Source organism: Otolemur garnettii, unplaced genomic scaffold (assembly GCF_000181295.1).
Source record: "Otolemur garnettii isolate 467f Iridium unplaced genomic scaffold, OtoGar3 scaffold00023, whole genome shotgun sequence".
Classification (NCBI taxonomy): domain Eukaryota; kingdom Metazoa; phylum Chordata; class Mammalia; order Primates; family Galagidae; genus Otolemur; species Otolemur garnettii.
The window spans coordinates 14593806-14600802 of NW_003852418.1; the positions used below are offsets into that span (position 1 = coordinate 14593806).

A 6997-nucleotide genomic window follows, 5' to 3' on the forward strand; every position below is an offset into this window, starting at 1 on the left:
CCCAACTTAGCTGGGATTACAGGCGCCCGCCACAAAGCCTGGCTATTTTTTCGTAGCAGCCATCGTTGTTTTTGGTGGGCCTGCGCTGGATTTGAACCCACCAGCTCAGGTGTACGTGGCTGGCACCTTAGCCACTTGAGCCACAGGCGCCGAGCCAGTTTTTCTACTTTTAGTAGAGACAGGGTCTTGCTCTTGCTCAGGCTGGTCTTGAACTCCTGAGCTCAGGGAATCCTCTCGCCTTGGCCTCCCAGAGTGCTGGGATTACAGGTGTGAGCCACTGTATCTAGGCCAAGATATACTTGTTGAACAATGAATGAATGAGTGAACACACAAAAGAACAAATATCTGCTTTGGGGTGTTCTGAGGAAGTGAAAGGCCCCGCCCACACTCACAGGGCTATTTCCCTGTTGTGGGTTGTTGGAAGCCTGTGCTCTGGTGTCCTTCTGGGAGACTGAAGTCCAACCCAGAGCCACTCCCTGGCAGGGAATATTTAGCACGACATAAGCATAATCATACTGCTTAGTGAACTTTTGATTTCTGCCTGGCCCAGGGCTACTTTCATTAAAAGTCTTTTTGCTTTATGCTTTGAGCTCTTGGATCAGAGGGTTTTAATTCCTGCCCGGCTGCTTTCTACTGTGTGACTTTGGGCAGTTTCTTTAACTGCTCTGGGCCTTAATTTTCTCATCTGTGATCTGAGGAGGCTAGCCAGGCATGGTGGTGGGCTCGGGCTCATGAGGTCTCAGCTACTTGCGAGGGTGAGGCAGGAGGATTGCTTGAGCCTAGGAGTTGGAGAGTTGGAGGCTGCAGTGAGCTATCATGACACCACTGTACTCCAGTCTAGAAAACAGAGATCCTACCTCAAAAAAATAAAACGAGGCCGCCAATAAGACCCATCTCACAGAGGTATTATCATTTTAAGGGTAGTTATGTTTCCATAATAGTTTTGAATCCTGAATGTTTGTGTCTCCTCAAAATCCGTATTTTGGAATCCAGCTGCCAATGGGATGGTATTTGGAGCTGGGACCTTTGGGAGGTGATAGGTCATGAGGGTGGAGCCCTCATGAAAGAGATTAGCTGCCGTTTAAGAAGAGACCAGAGACCTAGCTGGCACTTGTCCCACCATGTCAGGAAACACAGAGAAGTCAAGTATGTTCAGCTGATAGGAAGGCACTCACTGGAACCCAACCTAATGGGACCCTGGTCTTGGGCTTCGCCGGGCCTCCAGAATCGTGAGAAAGAAATGATGGTCATTTAAGCCACCCAGCCTGTGGGAATTGGCTATGTGGGCCTGAACCAAGACAGTACTTAATACACGTCTGACATTTTCTCTCTCCTTTTTTTTTTTTTTTTTTGCTTGTACGAAAGGTACAAGGTGGTGGGGGAGGAAGGCTGCAGAACAACCCAAGGAGGAGAGAAAAAGAGAAGAGAAGAGAGGAGAGAGAAGAGGAGAGAGAGATGAGGAGAGAGTGGAGAAGAGAGAGAGGGAGAGTAGAGAATAGTGAGGGGGAAGAGGGGAAAAAGAGCCATTTTCTCTCTCCTAATCATCACCTCTAGAATCCATCATGGTAAGTAAATTAAATCATAAAAGTATACCCCACCCAATGCCATAAACTATTTTACCTTGAATGACTCTATAGAACTTTGAAAGCACATTCACCTTTTCTAAATTATCCCTTATGCAAAAATCTTCCCATACTACTGGTCTAGGAGATAGTGGAATAAAGAAATGAAAGAATAGGCTCAGTGCCTGTGGCTCAAGCGGCTAAGGCGCCAGCCACATACACCTAAGGTGGCAGGTTCGAATCCAGCCCGGCCCGCCCGCCAAACAACAATGACGGCTGCAACCAAAAAAAAAAGAAAACCAGGCGTTGTGGCAGGCGTCTATAGTCCCAGCTACTTAGGAGGTTGAGGCAAGAGAATCACTTAAGCCCAGGAGATGGAAGTTGCTGTGAGCTGTGATGTCATAGCACTCTACCCAGGGCGACAGCTTGAGGCTCTGTCTCAAAAAAAAAATAAAAATTAAAATAAAATAAAATAATACGGTAACAACAATTAAGGGTTTCTTTTTCTTTTTTTTTTTTAATGCAAAGATGACTCACCTATTATCCTGTTGAAGAGCTAAGTTGTTCTTTGGGGAGTGACTAGTCCCAAGGTCAATAAATTCAGGAAATACAATCTCCTCCCATTGAAAATCTTTTGCATGTGTTCACATATTTAATGGCACTAAGAAGTTCTATAGAAAAGAAAACAGTTTGATTTTTCTCTAATCCAGAACTTCCTATGTTGATTTGCCCACAGACCTTTCTGCTGTGCTGTATTCTGTGACTTATTAACGTCATAAAATATAGTCTGGAAAACTCTTACATGTTATATTTGCGGGAAACCCGAGCAAAGGTGGAGGATACTTGTCAGAATCAGAATGCACCTTCATGGGAGACGTTTATGTGAAAGGAGGTGAGGCAGGCGAAGGACCAGCTCATTCATTTCTCAACTGATTCTTGTGGTTGTGTACAGATATGCTTCAAAACCTGAATAACTAACGTCAGAAGACTCCATGAGAGTAGCTAGAGCAGGTGGCACCTGTGGCTCAAAAGAGTAGTGAGCCGGCCCCATATGCCGGAGGTGGCGGGTTCAAACCCAGCCCTGGCCAAAAACTGCAAAAAAAAAAAAGAGAGAGTAGCTAGAGCAAGATGGGGAAAAAGAGGCCTTTTATGGCTCGTGCAGTGTGACAGAAGCAAGGACCATCCTTTTAGCCTCGCCTGCACTCAGGGTAATGCTGTGTGGCTCAGCTCAGACCGGGAGGCCAAACCTACCTCCTCCCATGTGGTGTCTGTTTATACCCAGTGAGAGATGTTCTAACCTCCGGAAATTGCACTCAGGGATGTTACTCAATTTTGAGTCATTGCTATTATTTAATTGAGAAAGTTATTTACTCGGTTCTTTAAGTTATGCTTTTTTGCTTTTTCTCATTCTCATTCAGCACATTTCTTCCCTGTGAGTGGGCAAAAAAAAAAAAAAAAGTACAAAGAATTAAAATTATCAAAGATTCTACCATTCTACCACATAGAAAGTAGCTTTTTTTTTTTTTTTTTTGGACTTTTGAGATAGAGTCTTGTTCTCTTACCCAGGCCAGAGAGCAGCTGAAACTCACTGCAACTTCAAACTCCTGAGCTCAAGCAATCCTCCCTCTGTCTCCCAAGATGCTGGGGCTATAGGCACCTGCCACCATGCACAGTTAATGTCTTTCTTTCTTTCTTCCCTTCCTCCCCTCCCTTCCCTCCCTTTTTCCCCCCTCCCCCTTCATAGAGATAAGATCTAGTTCTTGCTCAGGCTAGTCTCGAATTCCTTCCCAGAATGCTAGGATTACAGGTGTGAGCCACCTCGCTTGGCTGAAAAGAGCATTCTTAACATCTCAATAAACATCATTTGAGATTTCTCTTACACACACCGTAATTTTAAATGAATACAATTATACCCTGCAAATTCCGTGTGGTCGGTCCTAGACGTTTTTTCTGCAATAATAAACATAAATCCATGTTATCTTTGTTAATGGCTAAGCCATAGTTTATGTAACCCTTGACAACTTTTGAGGGACATTCAAGGTGCTTGCAACTTACATTAATAATTATTCTAAACTGAGCCTTGTGCAAACACCCTTGTGTATTCAGTCTTTCACATTTGAGAGATGCTCTCCTTAAGGTAAATCCCCAAAGATAAGCTCTGTATCAGAGTGTGCCTGTATCTTATATTTGGTTTCATAGAAACTACCTTCTAGAAAACTTATACTAAATAACCCCTATTCCAGGCTCAGCTCCCACAGCTCAGTGGGTAGGGCACCGGCCATATACACCGAGGCTGGCAGGTTTGAACCTAGCCTGGGTCAGGTAACAACAATGACAACTATAACCAATAGCCAGGCATTGTGGCAGGCGCCTGTAGTCCCAGCTACCTGGGAGTCTGAGGCAAGAGAATTGCCGAAGCCTAAGAGTTTGAGGTTGCTGTGAGCTGTGACGCCACAGCACTCTACCAAGGGCAACATAATGAGATTCTGTCTCAAAAAAATAAATAAATTGTATCTTTTGATATTTGTACTTTTTTTCCCCTAGTAGTGACATGACCTCACTACTGCATATAGCCCAGGCTGGTCTCAAATTCCTGGCCTCCAAGGGATCTTCCAGCCTCAGACTCCCAAAGTGTTAGGATTACTGGGTTGAGCAGCCACCACCAGGTAATACCTGTACTTTTTTTTTTTTAAGTACAGGAATATCTGTACTTTTAAAATCATTTGTGAGACTGCTGAACTTTTATGAAATCTCCGCTTTAAATGTACCCAAGGAAAAAAGCTCAGTTGTGTTATGAAGTAAATCAGAGAACAGGAAAGTACCTACAATGTAACAAACTGGTCAGTTTTCCATTTTGTGGTCCACATAATGCCAGAAGATAAATCCAGCTATCCCTGTCAGAAAATTAGCGATGTTTTCTACAGCATGAAGGTAAAATGTGGGTTCCACATTGCAATACAAACAGCTCTTGGGAAATCCTTAAATGAGTCCCTTTAAATAGATATGAATCATGAAATCAAAGATCTAATTACTTAATAAACAATAAATAACTTGCTAATTTAGGGGAGAATATTGCCTTTCAAATTTCTCCCTCCTCTCAAATTCTTAGAATTACTGATTTTTATGTCCAAAAGAATGGGTTTCTAGTGGTGGGTTTCTCTCTAGACAAGAACATTCTACACAATGCTCAGTTCTCAGCACTTAGTATACATTCAACTGAAAAAAATATTTGAGGCCCAGCATGGTGGTTCCAGGTAATTCCAGTCCTCCCAGGACTTTGGGAGGCCGAATTGGGAGGATGGCTCCAGGCCAGGAGTTTGAGAACAGCCTGAGCAAGGTAGCAAGATCTTGTCTTTAATAAAAATGAAAGAGAAAAAACAGGTGTGTGCTCACTTCGGCAGCACATACACTAAAATTGGAAGGATACAGAGAAGATTAGCTTGGCCCCTGCACAAGGATGACACGCAAATTTGTGAAGCATTCCATATTTTCATTTAATAAAAAAAAGAAAATACAGGTGAAGAAATAAATAGCTTATTATGAAGCTAAAATATTAAGTGTCCTATCAGTTACTATCGAATCAGCCAGGAACTGTTAAGAGGTAACCAATGGAAGTACAGTATATACTTTAGAGAGTCCTTTTCTGAATTTTTATCTTCTTCCTAAGAAGAGGCAGCCAATTGGTGGACAAGGGCTGTCTTAGTTCACAGTCGTTTTATTTGGCTCAGATGGTATTCAAACAATTTGAAATAGTTGTCAACATTTTTAAAGCAAGCCTTGCCTGAAATTCCGAATTTCTGATTTTTCTTAACAAAATGGGAGCTCTGGAGACACCAGGTCCAAACTTCCAGTCACATGGCAAGGGGGCCGTGGGGAGGAGCAGGCGCCCCCTCCTCTCCTGCCCGCCACTGCCCCCACCTGGCGGCCGGCTTCACTTCTGCCACCTGCCTGGCCCGGAAGGCACTTTGACATCGCCATCCCCCGGCCCCCCACCCTTTTTTTTAAAGTTTGGAATGTGTACATTAGAGACCTTATCTTAGCTCGTTCCCTCAATTCAAATAAATTGACCTGCTTCCTCTTTTCCCCATTTTTAAGACCTGGATGCTCCTGGATCTGACTTAATCGCCTGAACTTTGTTCTTCGGCGTCATCAGACTCCAAGGAGCTGCTCCGGAGACAGCGACTCTTAGCAAACTCTTCTGGAGGCTGCTGGTAATCACAGAAAACCCCAGGAATACTTTCTCCTGTCCCTGTGGGCTGGGGGAGGAGAGACTGAGAGAAAGGAAGAGACAGAGCTAGTGGAGGGTTCCAGCTCACCCTTCCTGTTCGCAGCCCCCCACCCCCACCCCCGCCTCGTCACCCAGGCTAGGGCGCAAAAAGACGCGGACGCACAATACATTTGGGGGGGGGTCAAAAGAAAAAAAAATCTTGATTCTACTTTGCTTTCAGAAAAAAAAAAAATGTTGACTCTCTATGAATAGTTAGACATCCAAACACAGAGAAACAATCTTAACGCTTTGCTATCAGAAAAGCAAGTATTTGAGACATGGCAGGTTCCCATATAAAATAAACACGTTGGCGGTTGCCCCTTCTCCCTGAATACCTGAAATTAAATGCCAGACTTCTAGCCCCGATTTGTCAGTGGCTTTTCTCCCAACAGGAGGAGTTCCGTGTCGGTGTACATTTTTCCTGCCACAATGCTTTCCTCATCCAAGCTATGAATTTTGTTTTTACAAATAATACAGTGTGCTGCCGTGACTATTCAGTCTGATGCTATACCAGCCTCGCGTGCAGCACCGCATTTTAATTTAAGTGTAACTGCGCAGGAAAAAATGCAAATCTCTTCTATTCAAATTCAAAAGAAAATAAATGGATTTTTTATGGCCTAAAGGATCTATTCATTAACAAATCATTTATCTTTTCAGGAAGAGCGGTTTATATATCCAATATGCTCTTGCGCTGTCCTTATTTTCTTCATTTTTTTTTTTCTCCCCTCCCTCTTTCAATCTCTTCCGAATCTCTGCCGATAGGGGCAGCTCACAGCAGACAGAACAAGAATATAATTAATAGCATTACACAGAAAGCAAAAGTTGTACAGAAAGCTGGAACCTGCTGGTTATGGAAAAAATAATCACAAACACACCTAAAATTGGACTGTGTTGACGAAATGCTTTGCTTTTTTTTTTTTTTTTTTAGCAAATAGAGTATTAAAAAAAAGATTTAGTCTTATCAAAGTGAACTGATAAAGAGGTAAGAGGAGAAATATGTGTCTCAACAGACAAAGCTAGGCTCGGTGCCTGTGGCTCAACCGGCTAAGGCGCCAGCCATGTACACCTAACGTGGCGGGTTCGAATCCCCAGCCCGGACCCGCCAAACAACAATGATGGCTGCAACCAAAAAATAGCCGGGCGTTGTGGCGGGCGCCTGTGGTCCCAG

At 43.6% G+C, this 6997-nt stretch overlaps 1 non-coding gene across 1 annotated transcript; it reads left to right on the plus strand.

The window, feature by feature from the left end:
- The first annotated feature begins 4947 nt into the window (after positions 1-4947).
- On the plus strand, positions 4948-5054 carry LOC111724489. The gene has a single exon (XR_002772784.1). It is a non-coding gene; the product is annotated as a U6 spliceosomal RNA (small nuclear RNA).
- Positions 5055-6997: the final 1943 nt, after the last annotated feature.